The sequence below is a fragment of the Eschrichtius robustus genome, chromosome 16, assembly GCF_028021215.1.
Source record: "Eschrichtius robustus isolate mEscRob2 chromosome 16, mEscRob2.pri, whole genome shotgun sequence".
In the NCBI taxonomy this organism is placed as follows: domain Eukaryota; kingdom Metazoa; phylum Chordata; class Mammalia; order Artiodactyla; family Eschrichtiidae; genus Eschrichtius; species Eschrichtius robustus.
The window spans coordinates 4,603,212-4,624,161 of NC_090839.1; positions in this window are offsets into that span (position 1 = coordinate 4,603,212).

Below are 20,950 nucleotides of genomic sequence, written 5' to 3' on the forward strand. Positions count from 1 at the left end.
ACAGTCAGGCAGGCTGTGCTCCAGCTGAGTGACCACAGAGCAAAACCGCTGGCCGTGCACAAAGCCCCCTGCTAATTGGGAGAGGGCCAGGACATGTGCCACTGCGGCCACTTGGTATGCCAGCACCTACATTAGAATCAAGAGATGAAGTTTAACCTAAGATAAAACCAGTTTGGAAATTCAATATCTCACCTCCCTTCCTGTCTTTTTAAAAATCCATAATTCGTAGAGAACCCAGTCAGGGGGTGGGCAGCTCAAATTGAATTATCTTTTTTTTTTTTTTTCCTAAGACTGAGGCTAGGAGAAAGATTTTCTTGAAATGGAGAAAATAAAAAGCAACTCTTGGAAGCTCATGTCCTCTGGTCTTGACCTCCTCAGCCCAGGTCTCCGTCCCATGGGGATGGGAACATTACAAACACCTGCGAAGCAGCATTCTGAAACGCATGCTAATTGCACTGCCCGGAATTTGTCCTGCCGCTGTCCTCGCTCGGTCTGGCAGTGATGAATATACAAGTTTATTCATTGCGGAGCGGTTGGTAATAGCAACAGACTGGAAACCACATAGATACCCGCCGTAGAGGACCAGTCAAATAACCCCATTCCTTCTCTGCAATGGCATTACCACGTCGTGCTAAAAACAGACCAGGAGATTCATTGTATAGTGAGAGGAGATGCGTCATCGTGATCGCATTGTTGAAGCACGGTGGGGAACAGTGTTTATAGCGTGCTACCATCTGTGTTTATAAAAAAAGGAAAAAATACACACGTATGCGTTGGCTTGTATATACCTAGTGTGTATATACTAGGGAATCGTGCTGGCTGGGTCCCAGGAGGGGAAGGGGGAGACCGGGAGGGGGTGGGGGGAGACCCTGCACACCCTTTTCTATGTTTTGATTTTTTGAACCAGAAATAAGCGCTCAGAAATTAATCTATAAAATTAAGTTTCCTTTAAAAAGAAAAAAACAACCACACACCCGTGCTAATTTGTTCTGAAAAACGCCTCAGGCAGAAGGGATGATGAATTTCTATGAAACCAACTCCAGCGAATCCCCTTGGGCAAAGCCGGGCGCCTCTCTGGATCTTGGAATGTTTCATTTTGAGACTCTTTGCTTTGCTAATATGCTGTGATCTTTCGGTGTCTCCAAATTACAGCGTGCTGACAACAGCCTCCAGTCGTGGGCCACAACTTACTCTAGAACCCTTGCCTCTGAACCTCCTTCCTCTAAGCAAGGTGGCTGCTGATACGGGGTGCGTTATTATGCTGATAAGCGTGGACTTGTTTTTATGGATATTTCCTATGGGTGGCAAGTGATATGGATTTTTCCATTCACTATGGGACTGTAAAAGTTCCCTTTCAAATAATTTATTTAAGTAATGCAAGAGCAAAGCAATATTAAGTAAATAATCGCCCAGCTAAGCCTGCAGCTACGCACAAACCACAGAGCTGGGCCACTGGGGGCTGAAACTGGGGACACACAACTCTGCACAACATCACCCCTTCTTCCCCTGCAAATCTACTTGACTTTCGATGACCTGGCCTCTTGGGCTCTCTCACTCAATATGATCAAGAAAAGAGGAAAAAAGAGGCATTTGCAGTGAGCTTTCGGTGACCGTGCCGAGAAGCAAATCCAGGTGCCCTGTAATCAGGCAGGTGGGTGGGGAGTCTCCCCAAAGTGCCCGGTGCTCTTTTGCTGGGTCTGCCCACCTCTGTTCAGAGACGATGACCCTCGCTTTCTATTCCATTTTAGAATGTATTTTCCGTTCTGTTCTAGAACATATTGTCCATTCTCTGATGTCACTCTTGCCTTAAGTGCCGCAGATCCTCAGCTGATAAGGGAAGCCTAATGAACTCCAGCATTTGGCTGGATCGACACTTGCCTGCAACGCATTCTCAGAGAGACTGCAGACGTGGGTCCTGGGATAAAGCTCCCCTCAGAAGATCTAACAACTGGTTAACACGTGAGATGGCAATATTGTTTTACAAGATACTTAAATGCAAGTGAGGCTAAATCACACCGCGGAATCTCAGGGAGGGTTCCAGTGGAGAAGGGCTTGTCCTGATTAGGGCAAAGGGCATTCCAGCAGGGTGGGCCAAGGGCACCAAGAGGAGTCACTGCTACACAAAGGCAGCACCTCTCAGGCCCCCAGCCCTCCCATCTGCCTTTGGAATACCCAAAGTGCTCGCTCATTGGCATCTGGTTACAGCCTGGTCTCCCGTGCATGAACTCGTGGTCATCTCCCCATTGGTTGGTTATTTTCTTCTAGAAATCCTAGTTACTCTTTCTGCCCAACTTTGATTTAGGCTTGAGCTTGGGAAAGGCAGGTTCTTGGGGAGCTAGAGTTTCTGGCTGGTTTGTGGAGAAGTTTCTGGAAGGTCTTTTTGAGGTTTTAAAATGGTGCTGGAGGCCAGTAGGCACAGACAGACATGAGTAGACTTTGTGTCGGGGGCCTCCAGCTCTCCCGTTGTCAGCTGCGAATAAACCCAGCTGGGTGCCATGGCTGAGTGCAGACTGCAGATGTGCGCACGCCCTCCCACTGGATCTAACGAGGGAGGCGCTAGTGCATCCTCATTCACAGACGGGCAAACAGAGGCTCGGAGAAGGTGGGCAGCTTGCCCTTGGCCACACAGACCCAGAACATGGGGACGGGACTCAAATCCGGGTCTGAGTCCAGAGGCGGGAGCCACCTTGAGAGGCAGGATGAGGGAGCGGGGCCAGGCCAGCCAGGGTTCTCCTGAGTCGGGACCCAAGGACGGCCAAGGCCAGGGGGCCAGGGAGGTCAGGGCTGGCCTTCGAGAGTCAAAGACCACCAAATACTGGCAACTGCACATGTCGTCACCAAATAGATGGGTTTCCTCGGTTCCCTGCTGAAGTCCAGTCACTAGAACAGTGCCTGCCACAAAGTAGGCACTCAGTAAATGCTGGTGAGTGAGTGTATACAGTTGGCCGTTTCAGAGCCCCGGAGGGAGAACCCTCCAGACTCTGAAGGTGCTCTGGCTGCCCCTCGGGGTTGGGGAGCAACTGCTTCCCCCGTTCCTATGGGATCTTTCCCACACACGTTCCCAGGCCCAGGAATACGGTGACTCTCAGCCCAGCGCGATGCTCAGTTCACGGGGGCCTTTCGGGCATCAGGGGAGGTGTCTGGGGGAGGGTGTGCAGGCCGCACGGGGCCAGCTTCGTCCCAACGTGATGTGCAGGGCAGACTGGGGCCAGATGCCAGCACTGCACGGTGGGGGGAGCGGGCGTTGGGTGCAGGGCGGGCAGACAGGACCGCGGACCCAGGTGGCCGTGTGTGCCAAGAGATGACCATTATATGCCCCAGGGTCTAATGAAGGTTGCAGGTGAGTGTGAATGGAACTAATGAAAATATAATTACCCAAGCCAGGAAGCCGCCCGGGCCCTGGAGGCTGCGACTTCGGTGCTAATGGAAATGGGGCCACTCTCGGACTTTCCTGAGCTTGAAGCTTCGGGTTCCCGAAAGTTCTCGGGTAGGGGAGAGGAGAGAGAGGCCAGTGGGGGGATCCATCTCAGCCTGTCTCGGAACCAGGCCCCTCCTTCACTCAGAAGTCGGGCAAAGTGGGGGGCAGAGGGGAGAAGGCAGAAGGATCGATTCTTTCCACTGACCAAGCACTTTGGATCACGGTGATCTCCAGCCCTTCCCAAACTCCCCTCCTCTGGTTTAAGACAGGGGCTCGCTCAGGGGAGGTGCCCAGAAGAGGACAGGCAGGAGGCCCTGCAGAGGCAAGGGCGTCGGCCAGGCGGCCCGCAGGCCCTGGCCTCAGATGTGATGTCTCGGCTCCTCTTCCAAGCTCTGCTTACCTGCTCTCAGGTAAGATGGCTCGATGGCTACTGAAGGAGGAAGGGACATCCCACCAGCCGACATCTGCCACCCCGAGCTTTCAATAGCTCCAGCCGCCTCAGCGGTCCTCAACCTGTTGTTTCTTGCAACCTGGCCATCCATTTTGGTAAATCTGCCGGGGGAGATGAGACTGACCTTGACACACGAGGGGGCCTAGCCTGGGCATTCCACCGCCATGTACCGCCAGCCCCCCTCCGCATTTCCTGGAAGCCAGGACAATGACGGCAGACCCAACCCAGTGTGGTCAGGGACCCCCGGAGCCGCGCAGGCTGCAAACAGCCCCTACTCCCCATTTCTTGGGGATCCAAATTGCAACTGAGTTTGTGCTGTGAGAGGGGAAAATCCATCTTCCCAGACTTCAGCCTGGGGTCTACAACTCGCCCTTGGTCGGCAGCAGATAAGCGAACTTGCCTAACTGAGCATTTTCTTCTCACTGTGTGTGTGGGGGGGAGGGGACCTTTAGAAATACAGCTTCCCAGGCCCCATCCCAGAACTGCCGGTTCTGAGTCTCCAGGGGTGGAGTCCAGGGCCCGGGTTCTGATAAGCCTCTCCCCACCTCCCCCAAAACCAGCCTTGGAGACCCTGGCCTAAGGATAATTCCAAAATAGATTCTTCATTCAAGAGGATTCGGGAGAGAGTTGGGGTTGAGTGGTGAGCAACCGACTTGCTTTGCATGAGGGGGGAGGCCCAGAGACGTTTTCCACCACCTTGAGACTTGTTCCCTGAAGAACTTGAGGCTGTAATTATACATGCAAAGTGAAGCTAAAATTTCAGAGAAGTACCTGGAGAATTCAAGTCAGAAGAAGCACGTTCGTCTGAAATACCTAGATAATTAAAGAAAAAAATATATTCATTGCATAAATCGCTCATTAATTCACTCCTCCGTGGGGACACACAGCTTAAAAGCCGGCACTTTGATTAATCCAAGCTACATTAAATCCTCAAGATGCTTCTCTTTTCTTTTTTTTTTTCCTTCCCTCTGCCTAGATCTTCATATTCCCTTCCTCTAAAAAAAAAAATATCCCTTTCCTCCCTGAGCCCAGATCTTCCCTTCCCTTCCTCTTTATTCATAAATAAAGTTGTCCCTCTGCAAAAATGCATTTCAGACTTGGCTTGACAGAATAAGCCCTGTAGTTGGGAGCGACAATTTGGGTGCTCTTCTTTCTTTTTTAAGTACACATTTTGAAATCAGATGCATTCTTTCCAGTTCACTGGAAATGCTAATTTTTTTTCCATCACATTTCAAAGTTACATTGTGTGTAGCTGAGCGAATCACGCCCGGCACAATAGCACTTCTGAAAGACTGAGGGGGGGGACATGGTCCCAATCAGTGGGAGAGCCAGAGAAATGGTTAATTTCAAAGGCAGGCAACTGATTGGGGGAGAAGAATCTATAGAAGTATTTATTTCCTTAAAAAAAAAAAAAAAAAAAAAAAGAAAAAAACCCGAGAATTCAAAAACCACTTGGAAAGAACAAGCATCTAATCCTGACAGGTTGATTTTCAAGATCCTCTTAATGAAATTTCAGCACATCTGTTCCCCGCTCACTCCCCTGTTTGTCTTCATTTCCACTGTGGGGCTCCTAGGGCACCTTAGACCCAGCTCACTTTTCCTTCTCCTTCAGCTGTTTTTTCCAGGTACAATGGCTTCTCAGTGGTCTACCTGGCGTTTCTGCTTCTGAGCTCGCTGCTCTGCTCACCTTCGGCCAGTTCCATGAGAGGTAGGCCACCTTCACCACCCCCCCACAAGGCATGCAGGTGGGTCGGGGGGGGGGAGTGGTGAACAAAATCACACGCCAAACTTGTAGATTCCACCGTCCAGCCTTTAGAAAAATAGCCTTTTTATGTGTTTTGGCTCCAGGAAGAGAGTTTCCTCAGTATCCTCCTAGGGATCAATGTCAAACACTTTTCGATGCCTCGTTTTACAAAGCTGGCGGAGGAGCACAGAAGCATTCCATGTGAGAAAGTCCTTCGGAGGCAATAGGAGGGATGGATAAATATGGAATATTCTCAGAGGGTCTAGGGATACTCCTTTCCAGTAAATTAACACACGGGAAGATTGTTTCTACTCTTCACTTAAGGCACTGATCCCCAGATTTGGGATTTTATAGACCAGTAAAAAAAAAAAATTAGAGGGGAGATTGCCACTTTTTATTTCATCAAGAAAGGCCATTAAGAAGCAGTCACCTTCTAAGGCCACTTCTCATAAAAGGAAGAGCGTTTGGACTCCCTAAGGGCGACACGAACAAGAAGGGCTGAATCTCAGGCCTGATTAAATAATGTGCTCCCTCGACCAGTATTTGCCGGGAGCCTCCCAGGGCAAACCAGGTCCCGCTGTCTGCAAAGACCACCCTTTGAACTGAGGACATCCAGCCTGGTGAAAAGCTCGCTCTCTGTCCCCGTTGGACTCACGTCCCCGAAGAGCAGGACCAGCCTCGTGAGAGGCCTTGATGTGCTCGCCAGCACTTTGCCAGCAAGTTTGCAACCCCGCCCTGACACAGGGAGGTCACGCACGTGTCTCTAGACGGTGATGTGCACAGACACACATCCAATATGGTCCCACCCTGGGGTCCGACGTGGCCCGGCTGGACACAGACCGGCTGTGAGTCCTGCCAGCAAACAGAGCAAAGGAGCAAATAGCTCAAGGAGAGGGGGTGATAGGGACCAGAAGAGATGGCTCACTTCATTTCTCCTCCTAAACATCCCAATGGAGCCACCACCCGCTTGGGGACGCATCTCCAGTGACCCAGCTAGAGGTGAGGGCAGGGCCTGGCCTCAGAAAGAGAGCTAGCCTGGGCCTTCCCAGGCCGCATGGCCCCCTGACCATCTATTTCCCCCCTGCCTCTTCCAGGAAGCACCGAGCACTTCCTGCGAGCCGTGTAGGGCACCGGCATCCTCTTCCTCCTGCCGCAGGGGGCCCTGCAGGTCACCTTTCTCTCTGGACCACCCGACGGTAAAGACCACCTTCATGTTCACCCTCCGGCAGCTGGGATACAGGGAGCCCCGAGGCTGCCGGCCCACGTGTGATTTAACCATTAGAGAAAGACCGCGCTGGAACCAGCCCCTATTCTTTCCATGACAACCGTCTCCCTAAAAACACCTCCCCGGCACCTTCCGAAGACTTCACACTTCATGGGGGCACCATGCACCGCCCTCTCCATTCAGGGAGCACCTGGGCTGCAGCAGGACCAGGAGGGCGCGGGGCATGAAGGAGGGAACCAGCTGGGGGCTCTAGGCCTGGGGCTGGCAAACCACGGCCCCAGGGCCAAGTCCCGCCTGCCAGCCAAGAACAGTTTTTATATTTTTAAATGGTTGGGCAGGGGTGGGGAGACATCAAAAGAAGGAGAACATTTTTCTTGACTGACGGAAATTATTTATGGGAACTGAAATTTGAATTTCCCGTAAAGTTTTATTGGTGTGCGGCCACGCCCATTGGTATACACGTACGGTCTATGGCTGCTTTTGTTGAAGATATTTACTATCTGGTGCTTTGTAGAAGAAGTTTCCTGAGCCCTGGTCTAAACCCATGGATGGATTTGCAGAGGGTTCCGTGAATTCCCTGGAATTGTTTGCAAAGTAGGGCCTGGACATTTTTTCAGAGGAAGGCCTAGGGTTTTCATCACGTTCTCATAGGGCCCAGGTCCCCAAAACGCAGGGCTGCTAGAGTTAGTAAATGTAAACACAGGAGACCCAGTTACATCAGAATTTCAGATAAACAAGAAATACTTTTTTACATGAGGATGTCCCAAATATTTCCTGGGACAGACTCGTACTAAGAAATTATCCATTGTTCATCTGAAATTCCAGTGTGACTGGGGGGGCTGTGTGTGTCGGCACCCCAACAGGAAGAGTAAGGGGACCCACCCCTAAGCATCCCCTCCTCACGGCCCCCCACCCCCAGGCTGACGCCTCCTTCTCGCCTCTTTCCTCCCATCCGCCCACCCCCAGCCCCCGTGTTTCTTGAGTCATGTGTTTCTCTAGTCCAAGCATGAAGCTACATTTATTTCCTCTGAATTGATTTTTATATATTTTTATGGCATAAGCTCTGTTCTGATTACAACAGAAATCCGTGCTTATCGTAAAAAAATTAAACCCTGGATGAAATGGATAAAAAAGGAAGGGAAAGCATCCATGATCTGGCCACGGGGTACCGCCCACCTCCCTCGAGCTGCGCGGGGTGGACCCTCCGTGTTTCCGCCACGCGAGGTCACTACGTCCATCTGCTCTGTCATCAGTACATCGGATTTACCTCATTCTTTTTAACTGCCGCGTACGCGCAATTGATGGCCTCACCATCCTGTAAGTAATGACCCTCGGATGAACCTGGTGTAACCCATTCCCGTATCGCTGCATCTCGGAACCGCTCACTCTGATTATATGAATTAAGGAAATCTAGTACTGCTTTAACTTTTCCTTTCGATCAAAGTAATGCATGTACATAATTTAAAAGCCAAAGAGTTCCATACACTCCTGAGGGAAAAGACAGTCCCTTGTCCCACCCCGGAATCCCTAACCTGCTCTTGTAGCCACTTCTTCCCACATTTCTAAAGAACACGCTTCAGGGGCTATTTCTGACTTGCCTATCTGAGACATCACCCACGGGGATGACGCTGGGCTCCTGGGAACGCACCCCTTTTCCCCGGGGGGGGGGGTCCCCGCCCTCCTTGTCCTCAGGACTCAGACTTGAGGCACCCCTGCCTGCCCCCCACTTCAGGCCCCTCCCGCCTCACCCTACTGGGGCCCTTTCTGGACCTTGGTGATGCCTGACTCTGTGCTTGGGCAGGGATGAGGGCACGACGCTCCCCTACCTGCTGGGGGCACCAGGAGGAAACGTGGACAAGGCCGTCCCCACCCTCCTGTCGAGAGCCGGGGTCTCCAAGGGTCCTGGGTCTGCCAGGGGAAGACCAGCCCTGCCCTTGGCCATCCAGCATGCCCACAGCCCCGAGAGCGCCTCGGTGGCCAGAGCCTGAGCTACTGCATCTTCTGCAGGTGCCGTTTGGGAGGAGGCCCTCCAGCATCTTGGGGTCGTCAGGCCAGGGGGACCTGGGAATGCGGGTGAGCAGCGGAGCGAGGCCTGGTCCTTCCCCAGAGAACCTGACCCTGGGAGGAAGCGGGCCCCACACCCAGGAAAAATAACTAGGGCCCGAAGAGATCAGGAAGGGGCCTGGGGGTCAGCAGGTGACCACCACAGTACCCTCTCGACCCCATCCACACGCCACGTACCTGAAATAATCCACATAAATGCACCGTCTAATCTCACAGCAGCCCTGGAAGTGAGGAGACGGGGGCGGGGGGGCAGGTAACTCGCCGGCCACACAGTTTATACACAGTGGAGCTGGGGGTTCAACACGCAGTGGACCCCAGCATCCCCACGCTTCACCACGCACCCAGTTGTTCACTCTGGTTGGTACCAAGCAGTGTCACAGCAATGTTGCCAATTACGGTGTTGATTACGCTAATGTGTCTGTGTAATTCTCACCACACCCACAGGATGTAGATTCTGTTACATCCCCGTTTTGCAGATGAGGAAATTGAGGCCCAGGGAGGTTAGGAGGTGAGGGGAAGCCTCCTAGGGTGGGGGGGATGGCAGTTGCCCTTCTTGTGACGGGTGGGGCTGGGGGATGGGAGGGGGCAGGGCACCAGGCTGGACACTCTGCCCCGCCACTCAGGTTCAGCCAGGTGGATGCGACGGACATCGTGTGCCTCATGGCTCCATACATCTGGATGGCCCCTGTGGGCCTCGTCACCTCCAGGCTGGGCCACGAGCTGGCAGAGTTTCCTGGGACCACAGCACCTTCCCCTTTTGATACCATGGGCCACGCAGAGGACGAGACCAGGGGAGAGGGGGACAGCGTGAAGGTAGGTAGGAGAGGGGATGCCAGGAGGCGGGTGGGACCACGTGCCCCACCAGATGCTGAGTGGCCTTCACGAAAAAGAAATGCCGAGTTCCTCAAAGTTAAAAAGGGTCAACGCCACAGGCCTTCTCAGCACTTCTTACGAAAAAAAGAGAAATGCGGAGTTCCTCAAAGTTAAAAAGGCTCAACCCTGCAGGCCTTGTCAGCACTTCTCAGGGCTGATAGGCACCCTGACCCTCGCAGGAGGATGTGACTCCCAGGCAGCAGCTTTGTTGGCTGACCTCTGTGTCCCCAGCACCTGGACGAAGCCAGGTCTGCACTAGCTGCTCAGTAAATAGCACTGGAAGTGAGTCTGGAGCTCGAGGCAGGGCACCCACCCTGGGGGCTCTTCCGCAGCCGGCAATGCCCACTCTGCCCCGGCATGCCTAATGGGCATGGCCCTTAGGGCGGCGGCTGGGGAGGGACGCTTTCTGGGCTGCCAAGGCTCCCTCAACTCCCCACACACCACTGCCTGAAGTTCCCACCATTAGGGATTCATTCTTTCAGCTGAAACACCAGTGCACACACACAGGTGATTTAAGTGCAGGTGTCCCTGGAAGGACCGGGGAGACTTTTTGGCTCATCTTCCTCAGTTTGGGGTGGAAGCAGAGGCCCAGGTGGATGGTGGATCTGTAAGGTCATGGTACCTCTTTTTTTTTTTTTTTTAATATTTACTTATTTATTTGGCTGCGCTGGGTCTTAGTCGCGGCACGCGGGATCTTCGTTGTGGCATGCGGGGTCTAGTTCCCTGACCAGGGATCGAACCCGGGCCCCCTGCATTGGGAACATGGAGTCTTAACCACTGCGTCACCAGGGAATTTCCATGGCACCTCTTGAGGGTCCCCAAGGCCACCCTCAGGTTCAGGAATTTACTAGAAGTCCTCCCAGAACTCAGCAAGGCTTTATCCTCACAGTCAGGGTTATCAGCATGAAAGGGCGCGGAGGAAGACGCGAAGGAAGAGTGCAGGTCAAGTGCTGAGACTGGCGTCCCAGTAGCGTGGGCTCTTGCCTGGATCTGGACCTCGCTGTGTGACCGTCAGCGAGTCACTCCCCCTTCTGGTCCCCTCGCACTGCGGATGCTCGTTCCAGACCCTTTCGGGTAGGAGAGCCGCTCACCTGTCAGGCAGGGAAGGACATCAGGATTCTTCCTGGCTTTTCCTTTGACTTCTCCAGGATCATGAGAGTGATTTTGAGGATGACATCCCCAGCTCAAGCTCTGAAGTCAGTGACGAGAAGACCAAGGAGGCCGAGGGGACAAGCAATGACTAGGTTCTGAAGGTCACTGCCTTCACTTCGGGCTTGAAAGCTGTCCTGGAGCCCTTCCCACCCGCCGCATGGAAGGTCCTGGTGACCCTTCTCCTGGGCGCAGCAAGTACCGAGAGGTCCCCTTGGCAGGGCCAGTGCTGGGCTGCCCGATGGGGTGGATGGACCCAAGGGAGGCTGGGACGGGCTGGGGGCCCTCAGGGAACGAGGCCACGGCTGCGGAGAGAAAGGGGACGCAGAGGCCCAGCTGAGAACTGGACGGTGGGTTCCCCGGAGCAGAAGAGAGATGGAGAGACAGTGGCCCCTGGCTCAGTGGAACAGGGATGGAGTGACATGGCCCATCAGCTCTTGTTGCTGTTCAGGAGGAAGGGCTCAGGCCACCCCATGGAAGCCCAAGCTTGTGTATCTACAGGGCCCCCCCTTCTCTCTGGGACATGTGGCGGTCATGGCCAGTCCTGCAGGCTGTTTCCAGAGCTGGCTTCTCCGGGGCCGGGTCTCGGAGCACTGGCTGGGACTCCGGGCTGGGCGGGGCTGCCCGTCACGTGGGTGGGGGCTGTCTCCCCAGGGATGGTCTCCCCTTCCGTGACCTCGGCCGTGTACTCTGGGGCCTTCCTGGGCCTGGGCTCCTGGTGGGCATGCCGCCGGGCTCTGAGCACCGTGACCTTCAGCACCCTCTGTGTCTTAACGGCCATCTTCACTGTCGGCCACCTGGGGGGCCTGTACCTCTACCAGCTCCCCTTCTTCCAGGACCTCGTGCCGCCTGACGACATTTACACCAGGTACTGGCCCGATCGTCCCCCTACCATGGACGGTGGAGGGCCTAACCTCCCTGGGGGGGGTTGCTGCTCTTTAGACGGCCAGTGTTGCATTTTCGTGTCCCCCAAAAGGACTGGCTTCGGGCTAGCAAAGCCTTCTTCTACTGGTACCTTCTTGACCGCATGAGGGAGAATGAGGCCGAGAAGTGTCTACCAGCTTCTGCATCCTGAAAGCCGAGGATAGGGCCACGGCCAGCTTGGGAGGAGGCCACACAGGGGCGGGAAATCTAAGGTCTGTGCCCACAATTGCGTCCTTCCAGAAGGAGAGAAGCCCCGCCTACCTCCACATTGGGCTACCTGCTGTCGTGTCGTTCATTCATTCAACCAGCCTTATCAAGGTCCTATAATATTCCAGGTACTGGCCTGGGTAATATAGGAGCAAACAGGAGAGATGCGGCCTTGCTTAGGTTTCACACCTATAGACGGGCTTCCAGCACCCTTCTATGTCAAGGTCCTATAATATTCCAGGTACTGGCCCGGGTAATATAGGAGCAAACAGGAGAGATGCGGCCTTGCTTAGGTTTCCCACCTATAGACGGGCTTCCAGTGCCCTTCTATATCAAGGTCCTATAATATTCCAGGTACTGGCCCGGGTAATATAGGAGCAAACAGGAGAGATATGGCCTTGCTTAGGTTTCACACCTATAGACGGGCTTCCAGTGCCCTTCAGAAGGGACGGTGGCTGACAGCCGAGGGCCAAGCGCTGAGGGCAACAGGCGAGGCAGACGGCTCTCCCCGTCCGACGGGGGAGGCAGGTGAGCAGCTGGGCGATGTGATGAGTCCCATCCCACGGCAGGGCAGGGGCAGGGGGCTGTGGGAACCCACAAGGGAAACTCCCGGCGTTGGCCCTGGGGGCACACTGGGGAGGAAAGGCCGTCTAAGCAGGGTTTGCTCCAAGGCAGCCAGGGCTCCATGGCATGCCCTTACTCTATCTCCACCCTCACCCCGAGTCTGGTCATCCACTCCCCCAGGCAAAGGGCTCCTTGGGGTGGAGAAGGCTAAGATGCAGGTGCTGCCCGGAAGGGGTGCCAGACCTGGGGGCGGGGTGGGGGTGGTCCACGGCAGCACCTGGCGACTTCCCAGTTGGCTCTCTGCATGCAGGCTGCTGGCGATGACTGCACTCATCAAGACCAACCACACAGAGTTCTGGAAGTTCCACCTCCATCCCAGCCTTGACTGGCCAGAGATTGCAAACCCTCTGATTCTGTTGCTGTCCTACTACACACTGGTCCTCCTGCTGCCACAGTGGTCCCCACAGCCTGGGGTAAAGTTGTCCCCAGAGAGCTGGGACCATTTGTTCACCTGCCCACTCCTACAGAGGAAAGCAAGCAGGTGAGCAAATTCTCACTAGAGTGTGAATGACTGATAGTTGCTTACCAGGTGTCTCCTCCCATGGAACTAAACAGACGGGGTGTGACGGTTTAAAGCAGGAGAAGAGAAGATTAAGGAGATGTGATAGATGCCTTAGAATGTTTGAAGGGCTATCATGTGGCCAAGACAACTTGTCTCCACTCAGCTCCAGGGGACAGAAGGAAGGTGGGAGGGTGTAAGTTATAAAGACGCATGTTTCAGTTTAATGTGCAAAAGGACTGCAAAAAATTGTAGCTGCCCATCGATGGAGGCACAGGTCCCTGAGCGAGCCCTGTTACCTTATGACTTGCTCACAGAAATTCTTGGAGGTTTTGCCAGCCCTGATTTACAGAGGGTCAGGAGCCCCAGGGAAGTGTGGTGGGTAGGCTGCTTTAGAAGGAGGCAGGGCCAGAACGGGATGCATGCTTGTCTCCAGAGCATGGCCACTCCGAGCCTGGTCCGTGAGCCTGCAGCACAGCCCTGGCCGGGAGCTCGTCAGGACCCCCGCCATCTGCTGACCAGGGTCTGCGTCTTCACTGGGCCCCGCAGGGCGTTGTTCTAGAGCAGTGCTGCCCAGTAGGCAGAACCTTCTATGACGATGGGGGAAATGTTCGCTATCGGCACCATCCAGCCCACCAGCCGCCACCAGCCACGTGTGGCTTTTGAGCACTTGAAACGCGCTTCCTGCGACCGGGGAACAGATGTTTCATTTCACTTAATTAAAATGAAAATGTAAAAACTAACACTTGACTCGGTTATTGGAAAACTTGAAGGTTTGTTTGGAACAACTTGGGTGCGTGGATCTATGTTTTCCACTTTACACTTTATGAAATCTAAATACAGATCAAGTACTTCCGATGAAGATTTAGAATCCAAATTGCAATATGCTGGGAGAGCAAAACACACGCCAGATTGTGAAAACTTGCCACAGCAAAAAGAATGAAAGCTCTCACTCCGTATCGCTTACCTGCTGAAATAACAGTGTTTGCGTGTTTCAAATAAGCACGTGGTTCACCGCCCCACCCCCTGTCCAAGGGCTGAGCGGAGCGGGGACCTGGGGGAAGGGATTCCTACCCAATGGTCTGGAGTCCTCAGAGGCAGGGTTTCCGGGGGCCCAGCCTCAGTTTTGAACATCCGCACCCCACCCCCCGTGGCTGCTTCTTCCCCCTGGAGGGAGGGCATCTTAGGTACCCAGCAGTCTCATAGGTGGGATTCGGCAGATAACTGGGGATTTAAAAGCCCTGTTTTCCTCCAGAAGCGGGAAGGGAGGGAGGTGCTCCCCACGAGGTCGCCAAGCAAAGGTAAAGCCCAGGAGCTGCGCTCTGTGCTGTGCACCTCGGGCAGCGAAGAGGAACAGGTAAGACACCCCGAGGGGCACCTGCTACAGCAGCCCCGCGCAGCACCATGGTAACAGTAACAGCTACAATAAGAAGGGAAGTTACGGAGGGTTTCCTCCTGCCCGGTGCCGTTTCATGTGCTTTACATTATCCTTGTCCCTGTTCTATAGACAAGGAGACTGAGGCGGAAGGAGTGTCACCCACTCAGGTTACACCCGTATTAGGTGGTAAAACTGGAATTCAAACCCAGGCAGTGCAACGCCGGAACGTCTGTCCTTTTTTTTTTTAAATTTATTTATTTTTGGCTGTGTTGGGTCTTTGTTGCTGCACATGGGCTTTCTCTAGTTGGGGCGAGCAGGGGCTACTCTTTGTTGTGGTGTGTGGGCTTCTCATTGCGGTGGCTTCTCTTGTTTTGGAGCACGGGCTCTAGGCACGCGCGCTCAGTAGTTGTGGCTCGTGGGCTCTAGAGCACAGGCTCAGTAGCTGTGGTGCCCCGGCTTAGTTGCTTTACGGCATGTGGGATCTTCCTGGACCAGGGCTCAAATCCGTGTCCCCCGCATTGGCAGGCAGATTCTTAACCACTGCGCCACCAGGGAAGCCCCGGAGCTTCTGTCTTAACTGTAAAAAGGTGCCAAAGTTGAGTTAAACCACCAGGAAAATCGCAAGCTCAGCAAACCAAGATGGTGCCAGTGGGCAGCACAGCCAGAGGTCCAGCCTTGGCCTGCAAACACCGAGTAGGGAGTGCTGCTGGCTGAGGGGAACCAAGCAAGGGACCAGCCCCTCTGCACGGGGCGAAGCCTGACACCCATGCATCATTCGTTACTTCGTGTGATAGACGTGGGTAGGAACACTGAGGCGGTAGGCGTGGCGGCGGCTTCCTGAGACAAGGGGGACTGGTCGGCAGGTGCCTCTCATCTGCAGGTGGGGCTCCCAGGAGCAAATAACCTGCCCAAGGTCACCAACCCAGCCTCCCCAGCCCGGATGAGAAGCTGTCCATCTTCAAAGACATAGTCTGTATCAATAACTGCCCACGCCACTCGCTCCAGGGTGATTATACCCCTGTTCACCTTGGCAGGACGAGCCCATCCTTTACCTTGGATCTGTCTCTATGCACAGCCCCATGACAACTCCGAGTGCCCAGGCCCAAAGGAACCCTGGGAACAGATTTGTACCTGCAAACAGCCGGCTGTATTCCCTGAAGTGAAAGCAAACCTCCCCACTCTGCCCTGTCACTCCTGGACCAAGCGCCTTCCTGAGTTTCTCTTCTCAGGGTCGGGCCTGTCCCTCTGGACTTGGGGACGGGCAGCTCTGTGACAGCATCTGTTTACAGACCCCGAGAGCCCTCTTCCTTCTCTCCCCACCGTGCCTAACCCAGTGCTCCGGGCACAGGGTGTAGTTAATAAAAGACGCTCATAGCTCGCCCTGGATTGAATCTTGCAGGTAGCTCCAGGAGGAGGGGAAGCAGAAGGGCGTCGTTAATATACTACAGATGAACTCTAATTTCTTCCTCCACTAAGCCAGGCCAGGTTAAAACTGCCTTAGACCTATCTCGTAGCGCTGCCCAGGATGGAGAAGTTCAAACATAGAATCTTCTGGATTAATTGAAAAACAAAAAGCAATCACACCTGTTTGTCCATGCCTTGAGGCAGCCTCTCAGAAGTTCCTCTCTGCATAGGAGCCGTGAACCTGAGACCCTGCCCCCCACGCGGGGCCAGGGGACCCACCCACCCCCCAACTTTGGAAGTGAAATGCTTTCACATTTCATCCAAAATAAGAACCTGATTGTGTGCTGCTCGGATAAACTGGGAGCTGCGCTTTCCCGTCCAATGGGTTCAGGAGCCTCCCTCTGGCAGAGCCCCGCCGGTGATACATGTGCGCACTTTATTATTTGCCGCAGACGGAGCCCCGGGTTCCTTCTCCTGGTAACAAGCCGAGGCCGTTCATCACCCTCTCGCTCCTTTCTGAAACTCGCCGAGCCGGGGGCCTCTGTCTCTTGAAACTCCTGCACACGGTGCATTTTACAGAGCGCTTTCTGCACAGAGCCGTTTGCCCCGCCTGGGCACTGCGCGAGGAGAAGGGGGAACGGGGCTTCCACAAGCACCGGCTGCTCTCTCCCGCCAGCGCTCCGAGGGGAGGCAGGGTGACGGCTCCAGGCCTGACCCCCGGCGGGCGCGGGATTGTGGAGGCTACGGAGACCACAAGGCTGGGTTTCTGTCCTCCAGAACCCACCCCCGAGGCAGGGCGCTAAGGTGTGCGTGTGAATTGCTGGAGAGCAGGCCGAGGAGAAGCAGGGCTGGAACCCTCTCTGGGGAGGGTGGCGCTTCTTGCTGGCTGTGGTCCTGGGAAGACGGGCCTCTCTGGGGCTCCCTGCACCGCCTCAACCAGGGACACCGGGTGGAGGGGAGGAAGAGCTCAGCTTGAAGGGTGGGTTGGGTCTCTATAGGTGGAGGTGATGGGAAGTTCATTCCTGGCTGGGGGAACATCCCGGGTGAAGTCTATATGTTTTGGTGTGAAATAAGTAGTTCTCTGCTTGAGAAGAGCGTGGGCTAAGTAGGGGATGAATGTCCTCAAAGCCCTCAGACCTCACCTGCCCTAAACAGGGCTCTGGGTGTCTCCCTGATCTGGTCTGCTTCCAGAATGTCCTGCCTAGGGGACTGGTATCTCCGTCCATCCAAACTTTGCAAGCAAGTTCTCGCCTTCCCTCAACCCAGTATCGAATGCACCAAAAAGTTGCTTCTGCATTGTCCTAAGTTACTCCAGACTTGCTCATTCGCCCCTTCAGGCCACCAGCGCAGCGTCCCCACTCTCCCAGGGCTCGGCAATGCCCCCGATGGTCTGCCACGCACTCCTGTCCCCTCTAGTCTGTTCTCTGCATAGCAGCTGGGGGTACTCTTTCCAGTAAATCTAACCTTGCTGCCCTGCACCCACCACAGCCTTCAATGGCTCCCCATTGCTCTTGGGATAAAGACCAGGGCGCTCGACTCGGCCTTCAGGACCCTGGGTGACCTCTTGTGTCTTCTAGCTTCCCGGCATCCTTCCTCAGCAACGCCCCCTCTACAGAGGGTTGTTCAGGCTCGTTTTGGCTCCCGTCCCCACCCAAGCTCAGTGAGCCTCCATCGTTCCTTCCTTCCCCCGGAAGCCGCCCTGGCCTCTCTGACCACCGTGTACCTCTGTCTTGGCCCTGAGCATAGCTGTCGTTTTACATGTGTGTGTGTGAGATTCTCTACCGTCTCTGCCACCAGACTGGACGCAGCGTGGACGCAGGAGCAGAAGTTGTTTCGCTCATTGTACGCGCGGCGCACCACAGGTTCTGGAAGGGATGGATGCGTGAGGCCTTGCAGAGGCCCGGGAGTTTAAACAGCACCGCGCAGACACGGGGGGCCTGTGGTGGGCGGGGGGTTGTCGGCGCTGAGGGTGGGAGTGCCGGGGAGGGGTGATGTAATGCAGACGCTCTGGGATTATTCGCCCGAAAGCTCAGGGAAGATCAATTTCAGGTGCCAGAGGGAAGGCGAGGAAAGGCACGTTGAGGAGACTCAGGGTCCCAAACAGGCTTTTAGAAACCACGACTCTGACCACAGCAGGACACCACGTCCCTCGGCGTCTCATGTGGCTTTTATACAAGTTGTCGCTGGAAACTTAACGGAAAACTGCCCTCTGTGCTGGCTTCCACCTCGCGGTGTCCGGGCTCATCTGGGGCGTCCTGGGAGTCCCATGGAGCCCGTGACCTCTGGCCCCCCATCCAGGAACCCCCAAGAGGTTCCCCCTCCCTCCTTTGCCAGGTGACGCCCCTCACAGGTGGGAGCTGGCAGGGTCTCCCCCTTCTGCGTGGAGCCCCAGGGCAATGCCCGGGCCTGAGCCCACCAGCCTTCTTTGTGCCGGAAAAGAGTCTGATGTTCTCAAAGACCCGACGAGGGCCTGCAAACCCCACAGCGTCCCAGCTCCTAGTCTCAATGCATCAAAGCCCTTCACCTCCAAGACCACACAGAAGCAGGAGGCAATGGCCAGGGCTCTTCAGGGGGACAGTCAGATGGGAGCCCTCACCCCGGAGTTGGGCCAGTCACCCAGGCCACAGCTGTCGAGTTCAGACGGGATGTGGGAGACCCGAACCACACCTCACACTTGCTTGGGGGACGTTCTTGGGGCAAGAAAAACCCAGGCTGGGGGGCGTGGAGCGCATGAGTCTCTGTCCCAATCTGGCAATTTTTAGGTTCATCAGAATGGTGAGAACGGCAACTTTTTGGACGTGTGAGCCGAGCCCCAGGGCCCTGGAACGCGCAGCCCCTCATTCCGTCCTCTCAGGATGAAAGGGGCCTTGTAAATCGGTGTAATCGTCGTGCTCATTTTACTGAGGAGGAAATAGGGGATCACAGCGCTTAAGTCGCTGGCCCACATGAAACCATGTCTGGCTGACTTAAAACCCACGCTCTTAACTTAATCCTAACTTAATCCGGGCTAGAGGGGGGCTCTCCACCTCAGCACCAGCAGCATTTCGGGCGGGATTCTTCTTTGCTGGAGGCTGTCCAGTGCGATGCAGGACGTTGAGCAGCATTCCTGGGCTTCACCCGCTAGATACCAGTGTTATCTACCCACCCCCCACCATGCCAGAATGTCTCTAGACATTGCCAAAGGTCCCCTGGCAGGGGAGGGGCAAAACCACCCTGGGTTGAGAATTCTAGACTGTTCTTTGCAAGGCCGTGATGACCCGAAGACGTGAGGGCAGTCGTGTTCCCGGCTCCCATCCTCACCTCCTTCTGGGAAAGAGGCGAGAATTCCGAGTAGCACAGACACACACGCTACCACGTTCCATCTTATCTGGCCCTCCGGCGAGTTCCTGGGACCGTCTCTGTCCAACTTGGTTTTAACTCCTTGGAGGACAGAGCTGATGCCACTTAGTGGTCCCTGCAATGCTCAGCACAGGCTGGGCATACAGAAGGCACCTAATAATAGCTTCCTGAATGATGGCATACCGTAGACTGCTTAGAGGGAGTTCCTAAGCCTGCGCTGGGCTGCTGCAGTGGGGACATCTCGTTCATTTATTCTGGAAATATCTGCCGAGAACCAACCAATGGCCAGGCCCTCCAGGAAGCTCCAGGAATAGGTGCTCACGGCCACCACGTTGGCTCGAGGGTGTTGGCAAAGGTGCCATTGGGCCCACGGATAGGCTCAGGCAAGACTCAGAGGATGTGCTGTCTGTTTGGAGGGAAGGTGTGGGTGCGTGGCAGGCCCGAGGCGAGCCAGGCTTCTCTCGTGTGGCCACGGGGGTGGGCTTGAGCTGCAGGGTGATCCGAGCCCCCCATTCGCTGGGACAGAGCCCTCCGAGCTCCGGGTGTGTCTGTCCTGCGGCAGCGGCCCCCCTTGGCTTGCGGGACATGCTGCCGCCACCTCCCCCAGGGAGTGAGGGCTGAGCAGCGCCTCGGTCTTGGGCCACCTCGCCATGAGGCACAGCTACTTCCCCGCGCTGAACACCATGATGGTGAGTCCTGGGAGGGCTGCCGCCTTGGGGAGGGTGGCCCAGTGGGGGACACTCCCTCGGGAGAGGCCCAGGTGCCAGGAATTAGGAACCTGTCTTTGAGGTCTTTAGCTACATGCGTGGGTGCAGAAAGCATACGGGGTCCTAAAGGAGACTCGGATGTTTGGAGCACCTTGTAACCCTGAGGCCACCTGGGATGCTTGCCGCCCCTGAGGCAGCAGCAGAGCCCTGGGTGGACCGCACAGCATGGGGCCGACTGCAGGGGAAGGTGTGGGCTCTTTCTGTTGTGTGCCCAGTGCTGGCACATGAACTTGGGCTTTGTCTTTTACAGAGAGGAGAGAGGGTTCGGCGGTGAAGCCTTGCTTAGACTCTGCTTACTGAGGCTGAGGAAGAAAACCACCCAGTGAATCTATATTAATTTGCATCCCACCCGACTCCCAGCTTCTCCCCGTGGAGGTGGGTCTAAGGTACTTTGATGGGTGGGCAAGGTACTCTGGGTGGCCAGACTCCACCTGGGTTTTGCCTGATCCCATGGCCCCTGGGGATGGCCAGGCTTCAGGTTTAGATAAAACGCACTTTTAGTCCTGACACTTGGAAATTTTTTTTTAAATGAAGTATAGCTGATTTATAATATTGTGTTAGTTTCAGGTGTACAGCAAAGTGGTTCAGTTATATATATATATATATTTCAGATTATTTTCCATTATAGGTTATTACAAGATATTTAATATTGTTCCCTGTGTTACACAGTGAATCCTTGTTGCTTATCTATTTTATATATAGTAGTTTGAATCTGTTAATCCCAAACTCTTAATTTATTCCTCCCCTACTTTCCTTTCCCCTTAGGTAACCATAAATTTGTTCTCTATGTCTGTGAGTCTGTTTCTGTTTTGTATATAGATTCATTTGTATCATTTTTTTTTGATTCCACATATAAGTGTTATCATATGATATTTGTCTTTGTC